This window comes from Hylobates moloch, unplaced genomic scaffold (genome assembly GCF_009828535.3).
Source record: "Hylobates moloch isolate HMO894 unplaced genomic scaffold, HMol_V3 SCAFFOLD_18, whole genome shotgun sequence".
NCBI lineage: Eukaryota > Metazoa > Chordata > Mammalia > Primates > Hylobatidae > Hylobates > Hylobates moloch.
This window is the reverse complement of record NW_026652293.1, coordinates 57946633-57962632: the sequence shown is the minus strand read 5'-3', so window position 1 is coordinate 57962632 and position 16000 is coordinate 57946633. Positions and strand designations below refer to the sequence as shown.

The window sequence follows — 16000 nt, the reverse complement described above, 5'->3', positions numbered from 1 at the left end:
CTGGCATAAAGCGTTTGTGATAGAACTGGTTATTTATTTTTCTAGCCCCCAAACAAAACTTAAATCCTGTTTGTTCAAAATCAAGAAGTGCCTTGCTATCCTAAATACTGCCAGGCATAATATTGTCTCTAAGTCTCCCGTTATTCTAAGGATGTTCAAGGACAAATTAGACCTGGAATGTTTACGGGGACTGTATACTTCTCTATGCAATAGAAACTTGAAAATTTCTTTTTTCTAATGCCTTTGTTCTGTGTATTGTAACTTTCTTTTAAAGAGCAGAATTGAACAAAACACAAGCTGAGATTTATAATAAAATAGCTTTTAAAACATGAGTAATAATAGTGTCAGCAATAATGATGTGCAAAAATATCCTTTTTAAAAGTTGTCCACTAAGTTCTCAAAGAACTATGCTGTCAGTGAAATTATTTCCAAAGAAAGGGCTGTAAGTGAGGCCAATGCAGTGGTGAGTGAGTTGCAGAACTTAGCTATGCTAATCTGGAAGATATGACAGGAAGTGGGGTGTGGTCCAGAACATCACATACACCGGAGCAGGGACTGGTCTAATATCAATTCATGTCTTGCTTATTCTTGTATTACAAAGTCTTTCAAATTCAACTCTTCTTATCCATTTCCATTGCCACCGCCTGAAATCCAAGTTCCATTACATTAGAAGTAGGCCATTGTAATCACCTCCTATTTCACGGATTTTTAGCCAGGGAATGCAACAAAATTGGCTGAAGAACTCTTCCACATACAGACTCCATAGGCTCTACAACAGACTTATTGAATCAGAGTCTCCAATGGTAGAAGCCCCATCATCGTTAGTTTAAAATGTTCTGCAGGTAAGTCTGAAGTGCATCTCTGATTAGAATCACTAAACCAAACAACTTGGTATCTAAACTCACCCTCCACCATAGCTTACCATCCTCTTGTTATCTTCCCTAAACTATCCATTTGATGATGTCCAAAATCATCAGAAATTTCTAATAATGAATGGGAGAGTTGATGGGTGTCTCTTACCCACTGATCCCCATATGCAATTCAGATTTTATCCCTCACTCTCACATAGTTTGGCCAAACTGGTCCACTCTGGTTGACATTTCCACCATTGAGCTGGGACTCATGACATTCCCTCACCCAGCATGGCCCCCTCCCAAACACATATTCACCAATTGCTCCCTAATAGACGCTCCCAGTCCTTTGAAACACACCTCAAGTCCTGCCTCCAGAAAGCCTTCTGTGGTCACTCATGACTGTCCACTGCCACAGACGTCCTCTCCACCCTGTGAATTCTTACACCACTTTGCATGTGCCTGGGGACAGTAAGTACATACTATGAAAGAGGAGGAAATATCTAAGAGCACAGACTCAAGTGTACCAAGAATAACTTCTTTAAAATGTAATGTTTTTACAAACAGAGATGAATGTTGCATCTCCATAATCCACTTATGGAGTCCACTAATGCCCCAGGAAGATGGTCCATGTATATTCTGAAGCTTCTGTAAACTCCCAGCACATGCTGTGTGCCCCAGCCACACATCTGCTTAAGCAACGCGGCCGAGTACCACGGAGAGAAAGGACTCAACGAAGATGTCTGAAATAATGAATAGATAAGTGAATCAACAAAGGCAAATTCTTTTTCCGCTCTATTATTAAGAGCAATTTAGATACATGGCAGCTCCAAACCTCCAAACTTATAGACCTGACCATCTTAGTATTCAGAAAAACAAAGTCCTCCAGATGGCAGGTCTCAGCCTCTTTAGAAGGCATTTGGAACACCTTCTGATTCCTGAATATGCCACTTGGAGTCCCCCACCCTGATTTCAACAGGCTTCTCAAAATATTTCCTCCAAACTCATACTCCTTCTCTCCAAGAAGAATTTGGGTGAATAACATGTCTTCCATTTCATAACATGTACACATAAGAAGGAAGTTCTGCGGTGATTGATCCAGGTGTATTGCACACAGGCTACCACCCCAGGCACTTCAAAATCCATCACCATTATTTTAGATTAAAAATTAACTGGTAGCTACAACAAGGAGGAAAAAAAAAAACCGTGTTCTGTTCTTTTCTATCTTTATGTAACATACTTGTCACGGACAAACCCTACAAAAGAAAAGCCCAGCCACATCTGTCTCTGCACATAATAAGAAAATGTTTACCTCTAAAATTCTGTTTATTCACCAACACACTTTAAGGTCTGGCCATCTGTGGCTACCTATGGCCTATAAACAGCAGTTAAAAGAAATAAATAAACTCAGGAACAGCTGCAGGAGGCACGAAGAAAGGATGAAGGGAACCCCAGGCCCTCAGCATGTCAAAGCCAAACAGCTGAATTGTATGTAAACATTATGAAAGAAAATGCAAAGGTTGTCAGGAAGAGGAACCAGCTTCCCCAGCCCTCCCCACACCCCCTCTGTCCAATTTTTTTATCATGATTCTTTCCCTATTTTGTGCATGTCCACCCCCATCACCTGTACAGATAAATGTTGAATGTTACAACCTTGCGCATACTCAGTCTGATTCCAGAGATGTGAAAAGGCATCCAGGATGTGCAGCTGCAGCTACCAGCTCTCCAGGCTTCCCAGAGTCCTCCTTATCCTCCTGTAATTTAGGTATGAAGAGTCTGTCTCTCAAAGTCTAGGTTTATAAGTGACTTAAATGTTATCCCCAAAGATCCTTGGCAAAGAAGATGAGCTAAATATGACCTTAAATCATCTTCCGAGAAAAGAAAAATGATGCCTGTCACCTTTAAAAAGCCAACCAATCAATAACAAAATAATCGGCCCATAAGAATGACAATTCTTTTTTTCTCTCATGATGCCAACTATATGCAATAGCACTGTTTTCAAAAGAAGCACAATTTACTTCTCTTAAAGGGAGCCCATAAGGAGGTATCCAACATGCCTTGGGCTCTTCATATTGTATTCTCAAGAGCAAGGAGCAATTTGTCATGTGTCTGATTATTATTTGTACCACTCAATTAGTCAATACACACAATCAAATTAATCAAGACATAGTAGAAACCTGTGAAAAAGAAACAGGAAAGGAAAAGGTTTTCAAAAGCTTAGAAGAAAGTAAGAGAACTGATTAGGAATCACTAAGCAATGATTTCCAGTCTTCTCCCTGTAATGATGCCTTTTTTACTTCAAGAAATGTTAGGGTTCTGGTTAAAGATAGAAGACTAAACACACTCAGCCTCCAATCTCTCCAAAAAAACCATCAAAACCTCAAGAAGACTTGGGTAAAGCCTAAATCCCCAGAACAAAGTGAAAAGGACAAAGACAAAAGCAACATGGTGTAAAAGGAAAATAAAATTTCACTATGCCAAAAGGGAAAAATTAAGCCTGGAAGCCAAGTCACAAAAAAAACAAAGAAAGAAAACAATTGCATTTTCTTTTGTTCCTAAACTGATAGCCACAGATAGAGGCCATATGTCTCCATCGGGGGCCTCCCTCACCCTGACAATGTAAATTAACAACCTATCCTCATGGTATAGGAAAAGAGGAGACTAGAAATTGTCCTCATCTACCCCAAGATGAATGCATATTTGACTGCTTTCTCTACTCTATGTTTATCTTATGTAAAGTGCAGATTCATTAAGCACAAGGGGAATACATAAACTGTTCCCTCTACCCCTCCTTTTCTTTTTTTTTTTTTTTTTTTTTGAGACAGAGTCTTGCTCTGTCATCGGGCTGTGGCCACTGCAATCTCCGACTCCCTGGTTCAAGCGATTCTCCTGCGTCAGTCTCCCAAGTAGCTGGGATTATAGGCATGTGCCACCATGCCTGGATAATTTTTGTATTTTTAGTAGAGACAGGGTTTCACCATGTTAGCCAGGATGGTCTCGATCTCCTGACCTCATGATCCGCCCACCTTGGGCTCCCAAAGTGCTGGGATTACAGGCGTGAGCCACTGCGCCTGGCCTACCCCTCCTTTTCATGTGTAACATGTGGATTCACAAGAATGCGACCTCCTTTTTTTGCTTTGCCCTTTCCCCTTTTGCCACTTTTCCACTTTAAATATTGAAGCCCTCAAAATCCTCTTCAGAAAAAGTACAGGCTACAGATCCTACTGTGGCTTATGTCTCCTTTTCCCAGGCATGTCTTCAACCTTGGCAAAATAAACCTCTACACTGATGGAGGCCTGTGTCAGATATTTTTTGGTTTACAATGGTAACAGAAACTGGAAAGCAGATGGATGAGTGGCTGATCACTGACTTAGAAGGCTGAATCCTAAACCAGCCCAGGTACCTTTGGGAGTAGGGATGAAAGTGGGGGCCAAATATAAGGGGTCTGACTCAAAGTCTATTTAAGATACAGTTAGATACTCCCCAGCCCATCATTCCCTCAGCACTTGGCTGAAGACTAGATATTTACTCTCTTGGGGTAAAATGTCAGGATTCTAGGCACAGCTGAGGGTAGGGATAGCATATTAAAAACATGAGCAAGGAATCTGTTGAAGATTTACAGACTGATTTTGAGACACTCCCCACCAACATCCACCCCAGGCTTATGTTCACTCTGTGTTTATCTGTTTGTGTTGCTAGAAAGGAATACCTGAGGCTGGGTATAAAGAAAAGAAAAGGCTTATTTGACTCACAATTCTGCTGACTGGAACACTGGGCATCTGGTGAGAGCCTCAGGCTGCCTCCAATCATGGCAAATGGCAAACAGGAGCTGGTCTGTGCAAAGCTCATGTGGCCAGAGAGGAAGGAAGAGAGAGGGGGGAAAGGTTCCAGGCTCTTTTTAACAACCAGCTCTCTCAGGAACTAACAGAGCAAGAACTCACTCATTACCACGAGGACGACACCAATTCCTTCCTGAGGGATCCACCCTCATGACCCAAACATCTCCCATTAGACTCCACCTCCAGCACTGGTGATCAAATTTCAGCATGAGGTTTGCAGGGGTCAAATAGCTAAACCATAATACACTCAGTCCCTAGACATTGTCAGCCAGACTTTTACCCTCTAGATGGAACACTGGAGGAGCCTTCCTTGCAGAATCAGATCCCAATACAAATGACCTAGAGATACTGACATAAAGAGATTTTTCAAAGAAGTTCTTCAGCCACACCAGCCTAGTAAAGCCCACATTTGACAAGTCACACCCAACACGCTCTGAGTTTCCAATGGACTCTATGGAGACACCACTCAAATACAATGGGCTGAGACTCACTGGGGCATTTGAGGAAAACCTTTACAATGAAAGACAGAGGCCAAAATAAATAAGCAGAAAACAGCAACTTGGAGGAAACAGAGCTTATGAAAAGATAAAAAGGAATCTCAAAAATGGCGTTCTTAGAAATTAAAAAAGATGACAAGATGAATATCCCAAGGGCAAGAAGTTAAAATGGAAGAAATCACTCAGAAATAGAGTCAAAGGCAGAGACAGAAAACAGAAAAAAAAAAAGAAAACAGTTCAGGAGGTCCAACATCTAAACAAAAAATTTCAATACAGTTGTTCTCTACTCTCTACATGAAAAAGAAGACATCGACAAAGAAATAATTGAGATATCCCGGGATGGAAAACATGAGTTGCCAGATTGAAAGGGCCCTCTGAACTCTCAGCACAACAGATGAAAATACAAAAATACTCTGTGAAACTTTAGACAACTAAAGAGAAAATCCTACAAGCTTTCAGAAAGAGGAGAAAGAGGGAGAAGGGAGTTTCAACAAAAGTATAAAGAATCAGAAAGACATTGAATTAGCAGCAACACTGGAAATTAGAAGATAATGAGGCAGAGAAAGTGTTTTCTAATCCAAAATTTTATAGAGTCAAACTGTAATTGAGTGTGTAGGCAGAATAAAGACATTTTTAGATATGTAAGATCTCAAAACACTTCTCATGCAACCTTTATCAAGGAGATACTAGGTACTAGTACCTACACCAAATAATAGTACCAGTCACCAAAATGAGTGACTCACTGAGAAAAAGAAAGACAATGGATACGAGACACAGGGGATCAAAAACAAGAGAGCCAAAGGGAATTTCTAGGATAATGGTGAAGGAAACCCTTAAGATGGCAGCTGTGCAGTAGGCATAGAGCATAACTAGCCCAGCCTGGAGCAAGTCAGAAGGTTCTGGAATCATCAAGAAGATGAAATTGTTGGAAATACCTAATGTGTTTAAGTACTGAAGGCAGAAATAGATCTTGGGAGCAAGTTAGGGGAATAAATTAGTAGTAAGGACAAAGAAAGCTAACCACCAGTCAGAAAAGGCAAATGTTTAACTTTTTATTTTATCAGTTGGAATAGCTTTTTGTTGTCGTCGTTGTTGTTTTTATTTTTTAAATTTTTATTTCAATAGTTTTGGGGGAAGAGGTGGTGTTTGGTGCATGGAAAAGTTCTTTAGTAGTGATTTCTGAGATTTTGGTCCACCCTTCACCCAAGCAGTGTACACTGTACCCAATATGTAGTTTTTTATCCTTCACCTCCCTCCCACCCTTCCCTGCAAGCTCCTGCTTATAAGTGAGAACATAAGGTATTTGGTTTTCCATTCCTGAGTGACTTCACTTAGAATAATGGCCTCCAATTCCATCCAGGTTGCTTTGAATGCCATTATTTTGTTCCTTTTCATGGCTAAGTAGTATTTCATGGTATATGTATACACCACATTTTCTTTATCCATTTGTTGGTTGATGGGCATTTAGGCAGGTTCCGTATTTTTACAATTGTGAATTATGCTGCTATAAACCTGCATGTGCAAGTGTCTTTTTCATATAATGACTTATTTTCCTCTGGGTAGATACCCAGTAGTGGGATTGCTGGATCAAACAATAGTTCTACAATACTTTTAGTTCTTTAAAAAATCTCCATACTGTTTTCCATAGAGGTTGTACTAGTTTACATTCCTACCAGCATTATAAAAGTGTTCCCCTTTCACCACTTCCATGCCAATATCTGTTTTTTTTTTTTTTTTTTTTTTAATTTTTAAATCATGGCCATTCTTGCACGAGTAAGGTGGTGGCGCATTCTGATTTTGATTTGTATTTCCCTGACAATTACAGTTGTTGAGCATTTTTTCATGTTGGGCATTAGTGTATATATATATATTTTTTTTTGAGAATTGTCTATTAATGTCCTTTGCCCACTTTTTGATGGGATAATTTTGTTTTTTTCTTGCTGATTTTGTTTGAGTTCCTTATAGATTCTGGATATTAGTCCTTTCTCAGATGCACAGTTTGTGAATGTTTTCTCCCACTCTGTGAGTTGTCTGTTTACTCTTTTGATTATTTCTTCTGCTGTGTAGCAGCTTTCTAGTTTAATTAGGTCCCATCTAGTTATCTTTGTTTTCATTGCATTTGCTTTTGGGTTCATGAAGTCCTTGCCTAAGCCAATGTCTAGAAGAGTTTTTCCAATATTGTCATATAGAATTTTTGTGACTTCAGGTATTAGATTTAAGTCTTTATCCATCTTAAGTTGATTTTGTATAAGGTAAGAGATGAGGATCCAGTTTCATTCTTCTACATGTGGCTTGCCAATTATCCCAGCACCATTTGTTGAATAGGGTGTCCTTTGTCCCACTTTATCTTTTTGTTTGCTTTGTTGAAGATCAGTTGGCTTTATTTGGCTTTATTTCTGGGTTATAATTCCAAAAAATTATAAGTACTTCTGAAGGGCAGGAAATGCAGGGCAAAGTTGGGAATGGAAGGCGGACTCCCATCAAGCTCTTCACTTTTACATGCCCATTTTTATACCAGTACCATGTTGTTTCCGTAACAATAGCTTTGTATTATAGTTTGAAGTCAAGTAACGTGTGATGCCTCTAGATTTGTTTTTGAGTTTTGTGGCTTTGTTTGTTTGTTTGCTTACTTACTCTTGCTTTCACTACGTGGGCTCTAGAAAAGGCAAATATTACCTTCAGAAAAAACAAAAGGCTTTACAGGAAAGAAATAGTAATCATAGCATACTACATGGCTCAGTTGTGAATAGCACTTACATAGGTGATAAGAATGCAAACACTGAATGTTAACTAACCACATGTGAAAGTGAAGTGTATAAAGAAAACTGAATCCCTCTCTTCCTTAGTGGGAAATAAGTAGATTATTCCTACTACCAAAAAAGTGAAGAAAGAGCAAGACAAGCATGTTATTTAGAGATATGTAGGTAAATTCCAAAAAATTATAAGTACTTCTGAAGGGCAGGAAATGGAGGGCAAAGAATGGAAGGGGGACTCCCATCAAGCTCTTCACTTTTACTATTTGACTCTTTAAACTATGTACATATATAACTTTTTTTTAAAAGGAACTATTTTTAAAGGAAAAAGAAACTTTATGGATACTCCCGTGTATATTGACTGTCTCTTGGCTAAGAAAGAACATGATAAAAGCCACACTTAAATATATATTTGAACTTCCTTACTCAGAGTAGCATTTACATACATTAGAAAAATAGCAGATTCATGTAAGTACAAAACACATAATTGATTCATTCCTAAGCAGTGCTCAGTACATGTATGGATTTCCTCTCCCCATAAGGCTTAGTAGTTAAGAGACTTAACCTACCTAAGCCTCAGTTTCCCATAAATGTTACCAAGAATGGATGCAGTTGTTCGTCTGGTCTTTGGATTCTGTAAGATCCATATCTTTTTAATAAAGTTCCCTTTTATATGTACTAGCTTGAGTAAGTATCTAATTGTTGCACCCAAACATGCCCTGAGAAAAACAGTGAAGATGTATATACACTACTCAAAGTTGCCCAGTTGGTAAGTGATAGAGACATGATTTGAAACTAGTACAAAGGCTATTCTACTTTGCTACACATTTATAGATCTTTGTAATTTTTCTTCAGTGACTTTTTTTTTTCCACAAAAAGCACTTTTTATTTGAGGCAAAGAGAAGTCTTGCTGAAAGGATTACATTTCCAAGCAGTCAAAACTCAACTGTTAGTGGCACTGTTTTGACCTGGTAGATTTTGCTTCTCTTTGGTCAGAAAAGGGTATTCAGGTTGTACTTTCCCCAGCTGGGCAAAAAGAAGGGCAAAGCAAAGCTACTCTATTGACAGGGCTCTTCAGATCCAACATCAAGCTAGACACACCCTCACTGGCCACTCTACAGGTTGCTGTCCCACTGCTGAGTGACACAGGCCATACTACTTTTGCAAGCAAAAAAAAAAAAATGAGGCAGGAAACATGGTATAGGTCATTTGGGGACAAGCAGGCATCAACAGCTTCAAAACTCTTCATGGAAGGAGTAATCCTTGTGGGAGGCACAGCTCACCAAGGCACAGACCCTCCAGTTTCTGTTGTAACTGAATAAGGTGGTCATATCCTGGCTGTTCAGCTCAAAATTGAAGACCTTAAAGTGCTCAGCAATGCATTCTGGTGTCACAGACTTGGGGATTACCACCAAGTTCCTCTGCATGAGGAACCAGATCAGAACCTGGGCTGTAGTTTTATTGTGTTTGGCTGTGATTGCCTTGATCCTGGGATCTTCCAGGAGGGAAGGGTCCTCAGGCTTGGCCCAGAGCCTGTCGGGAGAGCTGAAGGGGCGGTAGGCAGTCACCATGATGCCTTTGGACTGGCAGTACTGGATTAACTTCTCCTGAGTGAGGTATGGGTGGCACTCAATCTGATTAACCGCCTACTTATACTTTAAGTCAGGTTTGTTTAAGATCCTCTCAATCTGGAGATGGTTGAAGTTGGAGATGCCAGTAGCTTTCACCAGCCCTTCATCCACCAGCTCTTCCATGCCCGCCCATGTGTCCAGAATGTTGGTGTTACTGGGAATCACATTACCCAGCTCATCCAATGGGAAAAATTCCTTCCCAGGTTTGAAGCTGGTTGGCCAGTGAATAAGGTAGAGGTCCAGGTAGTCCAGCTTCAGGTCAATGAGCATCTTCTGGCAGGCTCCTTTCACCAGGCCCTTCTCATGGTACGCTCACCACAGCTTGCTGGCGATGAAGAGCTCCTCACACTTCACCACCTGCTCCCTGAGCTTCTCCCGAATGGCCACCCCCACCTCATTCTCATTCCGGTACATGTGGGCACAGTCGATGTGGCAGTACCCAACGTCAATGGCCACCTTCACAGCCTCAGTTACCTGGCCCGGAAGGGAATTCCAGGTGCCTAGCCCCAGGATGGGCATCTTGGTGCCATTGTTGAGCACAAGGAGGCTGGCCATGGCTGCTGCGCTCTCCAGACCCCCACCCAGAACCATGTACCTCAGTGACTCTTTAAGCAACTTAATAATATTAAAATAGTTATGTCTTTAAGAATGCCTGGTCTAATCAACAATGAAATACTTACTGTGACAGTAGAGCCACTTAATAGATTTGGATTTGCAAAGCCAGTAAGTGGGAAGTTGCTTATTTTCTAGTAGGTACCTGATGTGAAGCAGTGGGTCCTTTTATTATGGCCACAGGGACCTACCTGATTTTCCCAACTATGGATAGGTAGAGAGACTGAAGTAGCATATAGTCTAGCCTACATGCATTTTATATATAAATATACTATTAAAATGTCAAAAATAAACTATATATTTTCTAATTAGAATATATAAAAAATGGACTCATGTGTAATCCTAACACCTTGGGAGGCTGAGGTGGGAGGATCCTTGAGCCCAGGAGTTCAAGACCAGCCTGGGCAACACTGTGAGACCCTTTCTCTATAAATATATAATGCTTTTCTAAAAAGAACATATTAAAAAGGGAAATACCATTTACAAAAAAAGATGGAAGGAACTACAAAGCATCTTCATGCAAGTGAATTACCTTCCTAGTTAATAAGATCTCACTTGTAGCTACCTCTCCTTTACCTTTTTATCACACATTTCCTACCCTGGGAAAAGGTAGGGAGACTACTCCCTTCACAAAGGAAACATGGAAAAAAGACAAACAGCTCCCCAAGAATTAGTTTCTCATGCTTGAGTTCTGATATGGGGTGTTATATTTTCACACAAAAAGCCCTACTGAATTCCTGACTCAGGGTTAATTTGCTGAACTACTATTACCTAGTTCCACTTAATCTCATTCTAGTTTTCCTTATTCTGCCTTAGAAAAGGACTTTTCTTGGACTCCCTCATATTGATAAGCTAAGTGTCAATAATTTCCAGCCTTATGAAGATCTCCAAGTAGCACACTGCCTAAATTCCAGCTTAGAGTTCCACAGCAAAGGCAGCGGCTGAGCTCGGCTTTTCCTCTATGCCTAGTCAGACCCTTGCACCTTGTGTTTTAAGCCCCCACTTCCTACATACTCTCTTCCTGAAGTAGTAACTAAGAGAAAAGGAAGATTGAATGAAAATAGAGAATGGAAAAACAATAAAGAAAATCAACAAAACCATAAGTTGGTTCTTTGAAAAGATCAACAAAATTAACAAATCTTTGATGATACTGACTAAAAATTCGAGAGAAAAGACTCAAGTTACTAAAATACAAAACAATGCTGGGAACATTACTACTGATATTACAGAAGTAAAGAAGATTACAAGGCAGTATTATGAACAATTGTATGTCAACAATTTTGATTATTGATTCAATCTACTTAATCGTTGTAGGTCTAGTAAAATTCTCCATTTCTTTATTAGTCAGTTTGGTAGATTATGTGTTTCTAGGAATTGCTCATTTCATCTAGGTTATTCAATGTGTTGCACTCCAGTCTAGGCAACAGGGCGAGACCCTGTCTCAACAACAACAAAAAACCAACTTAGAAATAAATTTAACCAAGGAAGCAAAAGACTTGTACACTGAAAACTATGAAACACTGCTGGAAGATATAAATAAATGAAAAGACATCCTTTCTTCATGGATTGGCAGACTTAACATTGTTAAGATGACAAGACTACCCGAAGTAATCTACAGCTTGAATACAATTGCTATTAAAATCCCAACAGCATTTTTTGGGGCAGAAATATTGAAAAAAAAAAACCCCTATCCTAAAATTCATCAAGGGATCAATCTCCAATAATCTTCTGACAGGATTGCTGTAGGTTCAATTAGATCAGGGGTGTAGTGCTTTTTTTTTTTTTTTTTTTTTTTTTTTGAGATGGAGTTTCACTCTGTCACCCAGGCTGAAGTGCAGTAGCATGATCTCAGCTCACTGAAACTTCCACCTCCCAGATTCAAGTGATTCTCATCCCTCAACCTCCCGAAGAGCTGGGACTACAGGCGTGCGCCACCTTGCCCAGCTAAGTTTTGTATTTTTAGTAGAGACAGGGTTTCACCATGTTGACTAGGCTGGTCTCAAACTCCTGACCTCAGGTGATTCGCCCCAGCCTCCCAAAGTGCTGGGATTACAGGCATGAGCCACCACACTGGGCTGTGAATTCTTATAATTCTATGTTGCCTTGGCATCCATTTTAAATATAAGTTGGACTTCCTCATACCAGAAGTAGAGTTTAGTTGCCTTTGACACAATTTCTAGTTCTCTACCTCCTCCTAGTTCTGCAGTGTGGTTAATCCAGACATCTGCCTTATACAACCACCTCCTGGTGACCACCTCCCTATAAGACAACTAGATGCAACCTACTTGACTTGCCCTGCTGACCCCCATATCTTGCAGTGTCTGTGCAGATATGCTGCAGTGACCACCTCTCAGTCACAGCATGACCCCATGGAACTCACGCCTGCTTGCTTTAAACCTACCAGTTAGAACTCCCTGTGGAAAACCTGCTTGGGCAATGCCCTGGACACCAAAAAAGGCTTTGGCCCTCAGGTCCGCCCCCCCCCACCCTCTCTCTTTTGCTTTCCACCCTCTGGTTGCCCCTGCAGGTCCCAGTCAGCACCCCTCTTCCTGTTAGACCTGCTTGGGGTTTTTTTGTTTGTTTGTTTTTGAGATGGAGTCTCGCTCTGTCACCCAGGCTGGAATGCAGTGGTGCAATCTCGCCTCACTGCAACCTCCGCCTCCTAGGTTCAAGCGATTCTCATGCCTCAGCCTCCCAAGTAGCTGGGATTACAGGCGCCCAGCACCATGTCCGGTTAATTTTTGTATTTTTAGTAGAGACGGGGTTTCATCATGTTGGCCAGACTGGTCTTGAACTCCTGACCTCAAGTGATCCGTCCACCTCAGCTTCCCAAAGTGCTGGGATTACAGGCATGAGCCACCGCGCCTGGCCCCTGCTGGTTTTATGATGCCCTCTTCTCTCTGTGATCTTTAAGTAATTAAAAACTGCTTCTGTTATTTCATATGTTTTGCTGTGCCACCTCTTCCGTGTCTCACCTGGCTGACATACCTGATCCTAGCTCTCCTCAGGGCAGGCCTCTCCTAAAGAGTGACAATCTTGCATTAGGGCCACTCTCAAAAGAGAGACCTCAAAACCCAATGAGAAGAAAACACAACAAGGGGTTTGGGGGGAATTTGATGGGTTAACCCAAAGTTTACAGAGAAGTGCAAGGGACCAAGAATAGCCAAGACACACTCAAAGGAGAATAAGACAAGAGGCCTTGCCCTATCAAGTATCAAGAATTATTAAAAAGCTCTAGGAATTAAGATAGTGGAGCCACAGAGGTATACTGAATAATGAAATAGAATAGGTTCCAGAAACAGATCCATATGTATATGTACATTTATGACAAAGCTGCCATTGCTCACAGTATGGAAATTCACGGTGCTGAGAATACTGAGTATTCACACAGGAAAAAAAAAAAGAAATATGATCCTATTTCTATTGGATCTATCCTATTGAACACAAACATCAATTTCACGTAGACTGTAGTAGGACAAAACGTGAAAGGCAAAACTATAAAACTTTTAGAAGATAATATAGGCAATGTGATTATAACATTCAGTAAGAAAGATTGCATACAAAGTTGTTGTATAAATAGTTTATACAAAAATATAAACTATAAAGGAAATGTTTGATAAGTTTGGCTAAGCTAAAATTGGAACATACGTTCACCAAAAGAAACTGTTAGAGAATTTAAAAAACAATTAAAAGTGGAGAAGCTATTTGTTGCAACACACAAATGAGGTAGTATCTAAAATACATAAAGAAGTCATATAAGTCTATAAGAAAAAGACATCTTAATAGAAAAAGATAGGTGCAGCCATAAAAAAGAACAAAATCATGGCGTTTGTGGCAACATGGATGCAGCTGGAGGCCATTATCCTAAGCAAATTAATGCAGAAACAGAAAACCAAATACCACATGTTCTCACTTATAAGTGGGAGCTAAATATTGGGTACACGTGGACACAAAGGTGGCAACAACAGACACTGGGGACTACTAGAGGTGGGAGGGAGAGGGAAGGATTGAAAAACTAACTATTGGGTGCTATGCTCACTACATGGGTGACAGGATCGATTGTACCAAACTGCAGCAGCACATAATATACCCAGGGAACAAACCTGCACATATACCCCTTGAATCTAAAATAGAAATTGAAATTATTTTAAAAATCATTAATATTGGCAAGACTTTATCTCTTTAGAAGAAACATAAGTATCCATATCCATATGAAAATATGCTTGGCCGGGTGCAGTGGCTCAAGCCTGTAATCCCGGCACTTTGTGAGGCTGAGACAGGTGGATCACCTGAGGTTGGGAGTTCAAGACCAGCCTGGCCAACATGGTGAAACCCCATGTCTACTAAAACTACAAAAATTAGCCCAGCATGGTGGTAGGTGCCTGTAATCCCAGCTACTCTGGAGGCTGAGGCAGGAGAATCGCTTGAAGCTGGGAGGTGGAGGTTGCAGTGAGCTGAGATCACACCATTGCACTCCAGCCTGGGCAACAGAGCAAGACTCTGTCTAAAAAAAAAAGAAAGAAGATATTCTCAACCTCATTCATAATCAGATAAAAAGAACAAACCACAATAAGATACTATTTCATACCTACCAGACTGGCAAAAGTTTAAAAGTCTGACAAAATCAGGTGTTGGCTATGATGGATAAAACCAGAATACTCACACTGCTGGTGAGAGTGTCAATTGGTACAACCACTTGAAAAATAATTAGAAATAATCTAGCAAGAATGAAGATGCATGTGCCCTGTAATCCAGCAGGTCTGCATGCAGGATTATACCCTAGAGCTCCTGTACATGTGCGCAGAGGGACTCATACAAGAATGATCAAAAAAGTCTTGTCTAGATCGTGTTTTAAAAATGGAAACAATGCAAATATTCATCCACATCTGAATGAATAAACCATACTGTGGTGTATTTATATGCTCTAGCACCATATAATTCTTATTATAGGAATTAATTACAGTGACACACAACTACACGGATGAAACTCAAGATCAAATGTCTGAGTAAAACACACAAGTTGCAGAAAATTCATACAGTATGATTCCATTTGTTTAAAGTCCAACAACATTCAAAACTAAACAACATGTCATTTTGGAATATAGCAAAAAGTAAAAAAGCATTTTAGAAAAAAAGTGAACAAGGCCAGGTGCAGTGGCTCACGCCTGTAATCCCACCACTTTGGGAGGCCGAGATGGGCAGATCACCTGAGGTTGGGAGTTTGAGACCAGCCTGACCAACATGGAGAAACCCCATCTCTACTAAAAATACAAAGCCGGGCGTGGTGGCGCATGCCTGTAATCCCAGCTACTCAGGAGGCTGAGGCAGGAGAATTGCTTGAGCCTGGGAGGCGGAGGTTGCAGTGAGCTGAGATCACTCCATTGTACTTCAGCCTGGGCAACAAGAGTAAAGCTCTGTCTAAAAAAAAAAAAAAAAAAGTGAACAATAAACTTCAGGAGAATAGCTACATCTGTGAAGGGAAGAAGACAGATTCTACAGGGCACCCAAAGGTAATGATGGACACAGGGGTTCACTCTTTTGTAATTCTTTCTATATTTTAGAGACAGGGTCTTGCTCTGTCACCCAGGCTGGAATGCAATGACGTGATCAAGGTTCACTGCAGCCCCAAGCCCCTGGGCTCAAGCAATCCTCCCACCTCAGCCTCCTGAGTAGCTGGGACTGCAGGCATGCATCACACCTGACTAATTTATTTATTTATTGTAGAGATGAGGTCTCACTATGTTGCTCAGGCTGGTCTTGAAATCCTGGCCTCAAGCAATCCTCCTGCCTTGGCCTTCAGAAGCTCTGGGATTACGG

General features: G+C 40.6%; 1 pseudogene; it reads right to left on the bottom strand.

Moving 5' to 3' along the window:
• Positions 1–9175: 9175 nt before the first annotated feature.
• LOC116457853 (aldo-keto reductase family 1 member B1-like) lies at positions 9176–10126 on the bottom strand (annotated as a pseudogene).
• Between the last annotated feature and the right edge of the window lie 5874 nt (positions 10127–16000).